The 13205-nt window shown below is 37.3% G+C and overlaps 1 protein-coding gene across 1 annotated transcript in view; it reads right to left on the bottom strand.

Annotated features, from left to right (window-relative positions):
* The window catches only part of TLL1 (tolloid like 1), a gene marked incomplete at both ends in the record, with an annotated part of 122996 nt that overhangs the window by 68856 nt on the left and 40935 nt on the right, over positions 1-13205 (bottom strand). The window lies entirely within an intron of this gene.

Raw genomic sequence — 13205 nt, forward strand, 5'->3', positions numbered from 1 at the left:
CTGCTGGGAATGAAGTCAACAGAGCATGTACCAATGAACAGGAGCTGAAAGTGGTTGTTTTTCATCTTTATCCAAATTCCTCCTTTTCCTGTTCCTTCAGAGTCACAAAACCCCTGGATTCAATCTCGGTTTCATCTTCAACTCCTTTCCTTCTTCCCCCCCATCGAGGGAGACATCAGTAACTGCTTGGTTTTTTGTTACACAGCTCTACAGCAAACTTTCTTCGCTTCCACCCAAATAAACCCTGGTCCAAAGTCCAGCTGTCACCAAATCAACATCTCCAGTCTTCCTCCATGCACACTGATCCTAAACAGTGTCGTTAAATGTATTCTTCTTCTCTGTTTGCTTTTTATATCACACTTTTAAGACCACTCATCAGACAATAGTCTCATCACAGTAGTTTCATGTTCCCCCAAAAGTTACCCACTTCTCAGAATATGATGCTCACATTCATTGGTGTTGAATTAAATCCACTTTAAAAAGATTTTTACTTAAAAGATAGGTATTTTTAAATAACTCCAAGATATTGTATTGCCTCCTCCAACTTACATGATTTTTCCTGAACAAAAGGCAACTATGAGAAATTATGCTTAATGCGCCTTTAGCTTGCCTTGTAAAATACTTTTAAAACATCCCCATATCATCTGCACAGTGCTAATAATGAAATTATTAGTGAAAATAAAAATGACCTTTTTCAATTCAAAATATAACCAATATTTTGTCTCCAAATATTAATATTTCTACATACATTTTTTTTTACACAAGATAATGGTTCTTAGAAACCAGAAGCACTTGAGACAATTACAGAAATTGTTCAGTCTAACACATTGTGAAACACTATCCTCCCAAGGATCACGGTTCTCATGCTCATGGGGACATCATTCCTCTAGCTAACCTGTTCTCACCAGCGATGGTTTTACCATCACATCCATCAAGACACAAAGCCAGTAACAGCTCAAGATGTTTGTGTCTCTTTTCCCTTAAGCTCCTAGGAAAAAAAAATCTCAAATTATCAGGGTTTTGAACAGTGAAAGAAGAAAGTCAGTAGTCTCCATCTGCTTGAGCTAAATATTATTTACTTTTATAAACATCTTCTGGAGGTTTCTCTTGAATGCCATTCATAATGGGGACCTCTGTATAAGCACATGGGCAGATTGCAAACTTGAATAATCAGAACAAAGTTGTAAAAGGAAGAAACTATTAACATTTCTGTCTATAGAGACACAAGGTGCCCCAGCAGAAGCCACACAGACTGCCCACACCAAACTCAATGAAGTGTTAAAGCTTAGTAGCAAGGCCATTTTTCTTTCCTGGTGATAGTGAAAGTTAACAAAAGGAAGATTCCAAATTAACAACAGATGATGCAAAAGACAGCCCACTGACAGAAATGCATTAGCAGAAATCACTGGTTTCTGTGTGTAATACTGATGGATAAATAGCAAAACCCAAGGCAAACCAAACTTCTTACTAACAATAAAGTAGGAAAAAAAAAAAGGAAAATATCTGCCCTAGTCCTGGTGATGCATCTTTATCACTTTTACCACTTCACTGTGGTAACATTCACTTAAAGATGAAAATTCAAATAGAAATACTAATTCATGTGAATTTGTCTGACATGAAAGTATTGAATTTGGGGGTACGTAAGTAAAATATACCTTAGTGTTCAGGCAGTGTAGAGTAATTTTGTTGTCTTAGAAAGGAAAAGAAAGCTATTTTTGTTAAACATCTGGTGTATTAGCTAGTTTTTGTTTGGCAACCAAGGACAAGGTTGAGTTTACCAATAATATAACCACAGTAATATAATAACTCCTGATACAAGTGTCACATACCCATAAACAAGTCAAGTATGTGACCAATAGCAGCCACATTCTCTGACATACTAAAGAAATAGGAGTAACCATTAATATTAGAAATAGATAAGATTATTTTATTAAAATAGTTCCAAACTTTCCATTGTTTCTTCAGGCCACTGGGTCATTTTACTCAAGGCAATTGTGTTTTGCAGAAGGCAAGAAACACGCCAAAACACAGCAACCTTGACAAAACGATCTCATTTAACTTTAGCAACAATCTAGTAAGTGTCACTTTATTTCTACTCAACTAATCCTCTGATCTTCCGAGCTAATTTAACTTGACCTAGCAAAAGAAACAACAGCTAACTGGATGTCCTTTAATTTCAATGCAGTTCAAGCAATCAGCAACTGAGACAAAAAGGGAGGTGATAACTGTTTTTCAAAATTTCACCTTTTTTTCCAATTAAAGGTCTGCACTGAATAATAATTCTGCCCTTCAAAGCCTAAATCACAACCCTGACAGAATTATCAAAAAAGTTTAAAAACTACCCCACATAACTATTAAAAGTATCCTTTAATTTTTGGGAACGCCAGTTTAAGTGTCAAAATACTTTGTAACAAGAGAAGACCATAGTTTTATCTCCTGCCTGAAAGCTTTTATGGCCTGAAACCATCTGAAGAAGTCACTTGGTACACTTGATCATGTCACAAACCAATGTTAACATTACTGAAAGCAGGCAGAGGATTGTTTGGGTATGCAAGGCATGATGTTAAAGGCTTTGCTAAGAGCATGTTAGGATTAAGAGCTTTAGTAGCTCCCTCTAAGGAACTTCTGACAGACTTGATCAGTTCAGCTGTTCACTCATTTTTCACACACATTTAATTCATATGTTTCATCTGGAAAACTAACAAGAATCTGATAATCAATTGACTAGGCAAGGAAACAAAACTGAAACAAATGGATAGAAAAACTTTTAAAGTGATCCAAACAGAACTTAATGCACCTCTACTTATTTAAGACTGTCATATTATGTCTTATCCTACCTAATTATTCAGTGATCACAAAAACTTGATATTACAGATGGCTTTTTTGTTTATTTTGAAAATGCAAGACAGCCAATGAACTTAAGAAATATCTGTTGAATGTCTGAGACAATATTAATTGCAGAGAAAAAGTAATTCAAATAGCTTTTATTATATAAAGGTTCTTTAGAAAAAAGAAAATGGACCTTTTTGTCCAGTATTTGATAAAGACAATACTCTATCATACTAGATTTAATGCCAGGTAGTTTTTGTTTTCTATTTTCATATGTTTTATATGGCCCCAACATGATGCACTTAAACAAATTCAACAGCGAGAATACACGCAGCTGTTTCTGAAAGGTGGACAAAACCTGGTTATGCAGTAAAGAAATGTTTTTCTGCAACAGTGGAGAAGGATTTTTGTAGAGCTGTTAAAATAGAGAAGATACTTAACCAGCAGGTGCAGTTCTGCTTTCACACAACTCAAAAGCTCTCAGTTAAACAGCCCCTTCAAAAAGGTCTTATAAAAACAAAACACTGCCACAAAAACAGACAAATTTGCAACCTGAAGCCAATTAAGCTCACCAGCACAAAACAAACAGGAAAATAAGTAGGTTGTCTGATTTTCAAAAGAGAGAGTTGAACTATTTTATGTTTATAGATGTACACACATGGTATGAGTCAATGAGCATATACAATGACAATAAAAACATCTTTCACAACTTTCAAGATGTCTGGAAGAAAGAAATTATTTGCTAAATACCATAGGGCTGCAATAAGTAGTAGGATGGCATATTCTAGGATTTGAAATATCAATTAATATATAAGTCTGCAAAAAACAGACAGGAGTATGTTCTTATTATTGAAATAACAGAATTATCTACTTTAAGCTTCATCACAATTCCTCCTACAATTTTGCTTTTTAAAACTCAAATCATAAGCAGCCATTTTTTAATAAAATATATTCCTGCCAGCATTCATACCAATATTAGTAACGACATAAAATGCAAGGAAGTTGGGATTGCTGGTGTTTGTCCCTACAGCCCAGCAGAACAGCTGAAGAAAACCAACTTGACCTTGGGGTAGGTCGGGAGCACTCAGCCAGCCCTCAGAGACCAACACCACCCAGAAACCTTTCCCAGGGCCTGATTTGGTCTGATGACTCCTCAGGCTAGAAACATGTTCAACTGAGACCTTCCCAAGCTGAGATGTAAACTGTGATCTTGTCCTGTGAGTAGACAGAATTTTGACAGAGGGATTACTCCTATGCTGAGAAGATACCAATGAAAGGATTAGGGCAATACTAGAAGACATTTCAAAAGCAAAGCCTCAAATTTTGGTACGCTACCGGGAGGGCAAAGCACATACAGCCTCATCCCCATTGCAGAAGCTGCCAAGAATGGACAACAAAAAATATTAAATAAATAGAAAACTGCAAGGCATAACAAGGAAATCTGAAGAGCTCCTTTAACGTCCTTAAAGGTGATATGCCCAACACAAAAAGCCTGCCCAGTAATTCATGCAGTAGGAGGTGTCAGAAAGTGTGCTGGACAGCTTCAGGGCAGATATTCATCTAAATCCACATGCACAGCAGTTCTAATTAGCAGACTCTTCTCTAGCTGAGTCATTGAGCACTTCCCTGTAACAACACAGCTATGAGCACTATGTTCTGTCTTGGTGAGTCACTCTATTCCATACAATCCGTTCACAACTTACATAACTGCCTCTAAATCTGAACAGAAAATGGAATGATTAAAGCTAAGTAAAGAGAATTTTACCTCATTACAAGGACAGCAACATACACTACTGAGAATAATGTATATTGTTGTCCTCATAATGAGGTAAAATTCTCTTTACTTACTAGCCTTATCCTCTATTACCATGGTCTTCAAATTATTTCAGTCTTTCCAAGATTTTCAGGTGCAATACACTTCTTTTTAGAAATTCCCAAACTGAGAACAAGACAGGGCAAATAAACAGCAAAAGATCCTGTGTACAACCATGAGCATAACTCTGCACACCATACCCTGAACTCTATCATTGTTCACCACAAGTGCTACCTTCAGCTGTAAAGGTGCAATAAATTTCTGCATTGCCATACAGCACCCACAAAATTTTCAAGCAAAAGTTAATTTAATCAAGTGTTAAATAATTACCCAAATCAATTAGCCCTTTTATTGGACAAAAGTATGTCAGAGAAGGGAAGTTAAGTGAAACTTTAGCTGCATAAAAATAGAAGACCAAGGTAGCCTATTTTCAAAGACACATCAAAAATTAGCTATTTCATGATTTTCAGCATGCAGCATTTCCAAATCTGCACAACTCTAAGCAATTGTCATGGAAATAACGGATATATACTGAAATAACTGATATCCTTGAAAAAGCTCACATAGGCACACCTGAAAAGGGATGTAAAACCTCTGACAGGTTGCTTCCACATTTCCACATAAATGATATAAAATAGCAAGTTCATCAACACTCATACCAATTCTATTTTTCAAACTCACCATCAGAAAACAATTTTCCCTAAGCAATGTATCATTTCCACTTCTATCAGAAAACAAAATATTGATGACTGAATACTTTAAACATCTCCAGACTGTACACCAGTTGGAAATTTATTCCTCCATACTTTTGAATGTGGCATCCCTTGACAACAGCTCACATGGACACACAAAGCTATCCAGAAATTAGCTAGCTAGTATGTGGTAGTGATGTGTCCTTAGAAGAACAAATTGTAATGCAATTTACTAGAAACTTTGATGACATTATTTCCATGTTGACAGCATTATCTGCAACTCACCAATGTCTCATGCCATCTACCCCTAGAAATCTTCCCAGCGTGGTCCACACACAACACTTTTGGCTTCCTTCCTTCCTTCCTTTGACCACGTGCTCACATTTATAGGTAAGATGTTGGCAAGGCAACATCCCTATTAGGATATTCAGGTAACTTCTCTCAGAAATTATTAAAACAAGACAGGGCAACTAACAGGGAAGTAACTCTTTATTGCTGCTCCCAAGTTACACTTATGGAGCCCCATCTGGGGTATGCAGCTTTTCACTGCACAGCCACTCCACGCTATTTCCAGGAACGACTACCAGACTGACCTGACTGGGGACAGAAAAACAACCAGGTAGGACCTGACTGGGGACACAAAAACAGCTGTAGAGCCAAAGGTAGGAGAAGACAAATAATTGCTGGAAAGCCATCTGCCATCCCAGAGAGTCAAGTTGTTCCAGAACGCCCTTCCAGGAGCACGGCAGTCACATCACAGGGCAGGCAGAACACACTGTGGGGGCACGCAGCACTGGGGCATGACCTGCTCTTCCAAAGCAGAAACCACCTCATATAAAGCAATACTCATGAGGAAAATGGAATAACTGTGACACCCTTTATCAGAATAGAACCTTCACTCACCAAAAAAGACACTTAGAGAGTTTGATCTCTTTTGAAAAGGGATGCTAATTTGCTAAATGTGCATCTTTGTGGCACAGATAAATCTCAATTTACAGATATCCGTGTACTCTGAGCCAATTCCAGTTTTTATTTTGTTCTTAATTTAAAAATAGTGATTTTTTTAAATCCCATTTTCCCTCTGCTTTGTTTTTTAGTGACAATTTTCATATTTCTTTAAAATTAGTAAAATAAAAATAACAACTTCAAAAAACCAAAGACAATTCTGACAGAAGTTGCAATCTTAGGTAAAAGGACAAGCTTTACTCCTAAAATCACTGCAGTGTGCTTTGAGGACAGGCTCTTCAATATTGCAACAGCTACTCTGTGAAAGGTTTTGTTCTCGGTAAAGCTGCTCAACCTGGCAAGCTTCCTGCCTTTCAGTAACTATTTTCTTTTTTTTTGTGTGAGATCATCATCAACACCACACATGCTTTGTAGCTGGTAGAATGGATTCCTCATATAATGGGTTAACCACTGAACTGCAGGCAGAGGACACTGCTCAGCAAGCAGTGAAGGTGCCTGCACACTGGTGGCAAAACAAGCAGCTACACAGAGAACTTTTCTTCACCACTCAAAGCTGCCTCAGGCCAGATATTGGCAAAACAATGCTACAGAGAAATCATCTCAAGGAGACACACTTATCCATCCTAGTAATAATATGTCCTGCTGTAATTTTTTACTATTTCAAGTTTTTAGAGTGCAGAAACAGAAGCTTAAGAAAAAATAAATTGAAACACGAGGCTCTCTTCAGAGCAGTTACTAACCACTGTGAAAGGAAAGCCACAGCAAGAAACCAGTCACTCTTGGGAAGCTCCATGAGTGCCAAAAATATAGGACAGTCACAGATAATGTTTGTCACCAGAGCAAAGGCTGAACTGCTTTATGTGAAGCCACATGCAAGAAAACCATCATTTCCTGGCCCCGTTACTCCTTCTGCCACTGAGCAGCAGAGTGGAGAAAACAATTCTCCATCTTCCTGGGAGAGTTGCTCATCACCCCTAGCAGAAACCATTGCAGCAATATTAGCTGAACTTCAATCTAGTGATAACTGGCTGTGACTTCTGGCATAGGAAAAGAAGCTGACAGGTCATGAGGGCTTTTTTGCTGTTCCCAGACACCTGCTAATGCTGACTTCTGCTATAGCTAGCTTTCTTAAGGAGGCTAGAAAAATACACCAAGGGGAAAATTCAGATCTATATTATCACAACAGTCAAAATTACCCCAGATAGCCCTGGGTGACCACTACGATGCTCTAATATTCACCTTCATTTTACTTGGAAACTCCATTACCCTGGATGACCTTTGGGTCAAGATCTACAAAATCAATTATATGGCTACACTTTTCTTATAACTAATAGAAAAAAAACCAACTTTTTTTTTAAATATTGAAAACTCACACATTTAAGACTGGAAAGAAAAAACTCTAATCTCTTCTGAAATTAAGAACAGATTTTAATTATTTCAGTTACTTAGAGAGTAGGGAAATGGATAACTTCAGAAATAAGCCACACATAGATGAATGGAGAAAAATCCTCGTTGGAAAGAAAGTTGTCAGTCTGAATGTGCCACCTACATGAAACAGCTGTTAGGGCTGAGACAGACACAGCAGCTGCACAAGGCCTCCCCAAAGATGCACTTTCATTCAAACACCAAGAAAATAGAATATCAGCACCAAACCAAGTGAATTACAAGCTAACAGATAATGCATGGGACAAGTCAAAAGATTAGTTTAAGTAGCTAAAAAGATAGAGGTAAAATCTCTTATATGCTTTTCCAACCTGCAGACTTTGGAAAAGAAAAAAGGTAACTTTCAAACCATTCCATGGAATTGAGGTATTATTGAATTGTAAGGATTTCAGAGGATAAAACCCCTTTCAAAGATAAAGAACAAAATTAAGAAAATATTTATACATAAATAGACTACTCCTGGTATGGGGCAAATCAGATTTGATCTCAACTTCAATTTAACATCCCAGCATTTCAGTGGCAGTAAGTCACAAAATTAAGTAAAAAATTATTGTTTCTGATAAAATGAAGGATTAAATTTATAAACACTACAGGAGAGTAGTAGTTTCATGGTCATACACCTTTGTAAGCATATTTCCCTGGGGGCTTTCTTCTTCAACAACACCCAGGGAAGTCAGATATGAATGGCTCCCCCTGAAAGAATCCTGGTACAAGGACAGCACAATTAGGGCCAAAGCCAGCAGAGCACAAGCACTGCACAGCAGCCCTGAGAGGGAAGCAGCAGCAATCTGGGGGAGAGGAAACATAATAAATAAAAAAAAAAAAATAAAAAGGAATAACTACTTAGATAAGCTATCTGGCTCTGGCAATACCAGTCTTCAAGAAATTCCACAACCATAACATCTTTCCTCCAGTGTTACAGGTTGTTACTATGGAGTAGAATGGGATAAGGAACTCAGTAATTAGGGAGAGAACTCCCCTAGTAATTTTGTTCTGCTACAACAATAAGAAGCCACAGCAACACTTTCTTTATAGCTTGGCATTAGAACACAAGAAGCATGTCACAATAATGTTACAATAAAGCAGCACTGATATATGTGGAAATCCTCCCCTTCTGTACCTTTTCCTCATCTACAGGAAATGAAAAAAGTTCGTTTTCTCACAGACATAAAATCCCAAGTAGGCTGAAGTAGTACCTTGAAAACAGAAAATCCTGAATAATCATTAAATGCAACCAAAGATTTATACAGAAAGCCAAATGGCACAGAAAGGAAAGTGCATATCTAAGGGATTATCTGGCATTCAGGATCAAGGTTGTCATCATACCATATGAAATAAATATTGCTCCCTTTGCATCATCTTATATTTAAACATGGAGAATTATTAAACTGTATATAAATAAACCCCTATTAGAGGTTTCAGAAGTGATTTTCATTATCAGCTGCAGCTTCCCGTTTCCATCATTTTTGTCATGAACCTCACTTAAGTCATTCCATCTCATATTTTAGCACATCATTCTGTGACTTGGCTCTGTGAAAAAGACAAGGAAAGAGACTAAATAGCTCTTAATGCTGCTTGTTTTGGCAGTGATCCAGTGCTTAATACAGTCAGTACTGGGTATTGGACCAAGGCAATTCTACATTTCTGTCTTCACATTCAGTAGTTGTCTCCTACCACATTTTTTCCTTACCAGAGTACAAATTTTAGTCAATAAAACTAAAAAGCTGAAGCCCAATTCCTTAACTCTGTATCATCCAATTCATGTAATCGTTTAAAATAGAAATGATGAGTCCCATGCATCACAACTGTTTTCCTTGCTTGCCTCTGAATACTGTTTCCTCCCTCTCCCTCCCCCCTTTGTAATTTAAGTGGTTGGGTTTTATTTTCCCATGGAGACTCTGTACAGCTGCTGATTATTTTTTGGACACAGCAAGGAAAAGAGAAAGTGAAAAATTATCCTCAGAGTTAGTGAGGTGACAGTAAATGTACAGTGGAAAAGTATTGATGTTTTCCAATTCCTAACACCAAGTTATTAAGAAGAATTTAAAATTTGATACGTCTGATTCTTACATAGCTTATTATTCTGAGCAATTTTAGCCAAGAGAATACTTGAGACAGAACTTATTCCATCGTTGTAATATTTTGCCTCTTGATGGAAACAACGAAGCCTCATTTCATCTTTGCATTTATTTGTTTGCTCTTGAAAAGCACTATCCAGAATAATTGCTGAAAGCTTTTCTAAATCCTTGTTTCTAACCAGTAAAGAGTATTAGCTTTCTGCAAGTACTCTGCTGCAAGCCAGCAGAATCCCCGCCCCGTTCTGAGGAGAATTATGGCACTGAGTCCACACTTACTCATTTCCTAGGTTTTGGCACGCTGGCAATTCAAGTGTCATCCACAGAACTTCAGCGGGGGAGTCAGGGGAGAGGACAATAAAAAAATACACAACTTCAGCTTTCTCCTGTGCCTATAATTTCTTTGCAAGACTGTATTTATCCCCAGACTTGTGAGGCTGCAACCACTATTGCCACCCCCGGGCTGCCACAAATTGATTAGGTTAAATCATGCAAATTTGCAGTGGGATTTTCATAAGGACTTACAGTTTCCTACTTGTTTGCAGCTGATTATCAGACTGATGCATCACAAGCAAAATAAAATCAATCCTCTGGTGAGAAACACCTGAGTCCCATGAATCTAAATACAGACCATTCTGTGGTGTAAAATGGTAGCTACGTGAAGGTTCAAGAATTTCACAAATCTTGAAAGAAAGCAAAGAGTTATACCTTGGTTAGGTTATTTCCATAAAGTCAGCCTCATGCTGATCCTCATTTTATAGGGCATTTTAGCTTGCATGTCAAACTGAAATACCAAAGGGCCAATTCAAATAACAGATCCTGACTTGTTCTCCATGTCAGTTATTCTTCTCTTCTTGCCTTCATTAAGCCACTGCAGCTCCTTATGCACTGCTCACCACCAGATTTCTTGTGCTCCTTTCTAATAGCAGCCCATATGTTAGCAGGAACAGTGTCCCAGGGTCCATTTGCCATCCCACTCGCAGACACTGCCTCTCCCCTTTCAGCTACAACAGCCTTAACTGCAGCTGCTGTTTGCAGAATACAGAGAAGACAGATACTAAGTATTTAATTTTTTTTAATGGATTTGTTTCTTAATTAATAAAGATGTTACTGACTAAATTATTCTCAGAGTATTTTCAGATGTCTTTCAGTACCATTCAGCAGCTGAAACAAAGTACATGAGCCAAACACCGTGTTCCTAGCCAGCTCACCCTGGGCTAGCATGGTCTGCTGGCTATGAGGGCTGTGTCTTTTGACAGCAACACAATGGTGACCTTAAATAACCTCTTAATATATCTCTGGAAATAGGAATTACACAAGATGCTGAAAATACTAAGCTTCTTTCAAGCTCAGAGAAAATACAAATATTTAATATAGCTAACATTCAGAGCAAATATGCCAAATTAAATATTAACCTTTTCAGAGGACTGCTGTTTAGCCTATGGCACTAAGGATCTAAAATTTCAAATTTCCATGACTATTAACATTTTAGAAATGGAGAACTGTAGTAGGTTCTTTAACTCCTAGGTGATCTTCTTTCTTTATTCTTTTATGTTTTCAAAGCAAACAGTTCAGAAATAAACATGAATATGTAGAAAACCAAGGAAAAGCACTTGACCAAGTAAAGAGCAGTCAGAAAACATGCTACTGTATCACTTACCCCTTAAGCAGACCATACATATTATTACTGTGTTTAAAAACTATTTCCATTTAACTCTTGGACATGGTGCTGGAGACAAATCCTATAGTATCAAAAAAGCATACTCCTGTAAATATTTGAGAGACTTGTGTCCCACATGTCAGAGGAAAAAAAAGCCAGGCATACAAAACATGCTTTCTTCTACCCACTATCTCTCCTCATATGAATTCTGCTCTGTAAATCGTAATCCTCCATGTCCACGTGTCTCACGTACAAACTGTGTCAGTATACACACTTGTTTTAAGTGTTTCCCCAAGTTAATACAAGAGTAACTGGAAATGGAGTTCCTAATAAAGAACAAAACAGAAGGATTTGCTGAGCCAGTGCCCTAACAGAGCTCTTGAAGGCATTTGAATATGAGAGTGCTCAAATAATGCAGTGTATTTTGGGACGGATAAGATTTCAGGTGAATGATCCTGGGTCACTCCCTGTGTTTGGAAAAGAATGCTTTAAATTTTCTGTTCACAACTGAAATAGCCACAGACTGCCATTTTATAAAAACTGATCTGTTTGAAGCTCTTTTAGGAAGACAAGAGTTCAGGTTGCGGATTGGTAGTATGAATACTGCTTCAGTTATGAGAGAGCTGTACTATCACAGCCCTCTTGTGAAAATCATAATTTATTCAGTTACTAGATATTCCCAAAAACTCAGATCCCAAAAAGAAAAAAAAAATTATCATAACATGACTATTACTGGTATAAATACATTCATGTGGACAAATCATCCAAATGGCATATAAAAACTAATCTATAAAAGTGTCAACTAGAAGCACCTTCACTATTGTGAAAATGAGTAACATGATTTATAAATTATTCTTGCACTAGTTCTTAAAGTACATTTCTTTCTATACCTGAACAGGAAAAAAATAACCATATTTAAAGATAGTCAGATTTTTAGTACAATCAATAGAAATATATCAACAGAATCTAAGAAATGTCATGCTCGTTTTAAACTGAAGGACTGACATATCAATCTTAGAACTAACAAATACCAAAAAAGGATATAAGGCAGAATGAGGATAGACAGGAAATTGTCATGTAATCTACAAGACAATGTTGAAAAAAAAAAAATCCCGTACTACATGACCTAATTGTTTTTTTCATGGCAGACAAAAGTAAGAAGCATAGCTTTGGGTTGTGCACATACCAGAAAACTGTCTTTGTGGCATCCCAAAAGCTTTTAGCTTTGATGAATTTGTTAGAAAATCGTGAATGCACAAGGGACACTTCAGAGAGCAGTAAATGACCTAACACAAAGTTTGAGAACAGAAGACATCTTCATGTGCTAAAATTACTTCATTTGTTTTCATAAAACATGGGAGGAACATCTGTCAGGACAGGAAAGCATTCTGGAGCAACTGCAGGCATCAGAGCTCAAATTGGCAGGAGGGATTTGGGGGCTGGATTTTTTTTCTGAATGCTTGTTTGGCTTTGACAGAGGGCACTTCACATCTGTGACCTAGAGAAAGTGAGCTAGAACCTTAGAGCCCAAGACTGCTTAGAAAAGATTGCAAGGTTCCTAGAAATCTTCAGAAAATATAGTAAAATAAAAATCTATCGATTATGGATCTCAGGAGATTTAAAGAAAACTTACAAAAATGCATATCAGGGCTACTCCACCTGCAACAGTTCAGTCCATTGGGAAGAAAGCACCAAAAAGCTTCCGAGTTAGCAAAACCAATACTTCT

This window comes from Fringilla coelebs (genome assembly GCF_963513975.1).
Source record: "Fringilla coelebs genome assembly, chromosome: 4".
NCBI classification, from domain to species: Eukaryota; Metazoa; Chordata; class Aves; order Passeriformes; family Fringillidae; genus Fringilla; species Fringilla coelebs.